Source organism: Limulus polyphemus, unplaced genomic scaffold (genome assembly GCF_000517525.1).
Source record: "Limulus polyphemus unplaced genomic scaffold, Limulus_polyphemus-2.1.2 Scaffold1166, whole genome shotgun sequence".
Classification (NCBI taxonomy): domain Eukaryota; kingdom Metazoa; phylum Arthropoda; class Merostomata; order Xiphosura; family Limulidae; genus Limulus; species Limulus polyphemus.
In genome coordinates this window covers 157,590-158,675 of record NW_013666776.1, presented here as the reverse complement: position 1 = coordinate 158,675, position 1,086 = coordinate 157,590, and positions in this window count along the sequence as shown.

The window sequence follows — 1,086 nt, the reverse complement described above, 5'->3', positions numbered from 1 at the left end:
AGTATGTAAGAATTAATTTCAGCTTGCTGAAGGACCTTTCACAACTAGCAATAGAAACCCCACTTGTTAACAAAATCTGCAATGCAATTCTTAAATTTGCGAAAACATCTTCACCATACGAAATTATTAATGTTAGCAAATCAGTTGCAACCGTTTGTTCAGGAAAACTGGTCTGTGTTCTTTTACTTATCAACATTCTACGGTCTTTAATTTCTTTGTACAATTCTGGTCCATCAATATCACCTGGATAGCTCTTTGCTTAGTCAGAACATTTTTCTTGCAATTTTCCATCTTCGAAATCTCCAGAAACAATATTTTGCACATCAAGTAGAAATCCAAACCGTGAATCTAAATGTAGTAAGCGACAAAATCTTTTTGTTATTTCTGTAATCAAGCGATCAATAACATCCTTCATGATGCGATAAATTTCCTGTTCAGCAGTCAATCCAGCATCAGCTGCATTTTCATCTGGCATTCGTTTACGACGTATTTTTCATCTTTCAATGGTCAATCCCCATGTTTCACATTAAGTGCTTCTTGACAGGACTTTTCACGTGATTCTATCAGTTTCTCTTTCAAAGAATCAAGATCAGCAGCTGCTTCTCTAAAGTTCATTTTTGGGTCCTGAAGACGTTTCTGCACTCGATTGATAAATGATAAAAGATTTCTCCAAAAATACAAAAGTACAAGAAAATCAAATGTAAGCATGTGTTGCAGAATATTATGAGCACAACATTTTGTTTCAGCCGTGTTGCCATTTAATTGCTCTAACAGTCCTAGCAATTCATCCAGTTTTTCACGTACAACTTTTACTGCCTTTTCTCTTGCACTCCACGGTGTTTCTGATTCACTCTTGACAGAGATCTTAAGCTCCTGCTGCAGTTCGTCCCATCGAGTTGTTGAATGAGCAAAGAAATTATAAATGGCTTCAGTTATACCAAAAAAGGTAATAACTGTTGTTTCCTGACTTGCAGCATGAAGACATGCTAAGTTCAAACTATGTTTGTCACAGTTTATAAACACTGCTTTTGGATTTTTGTTCAGAATTCTTTGTTAACGCTTGACAGATGACCGACATGACAGCAG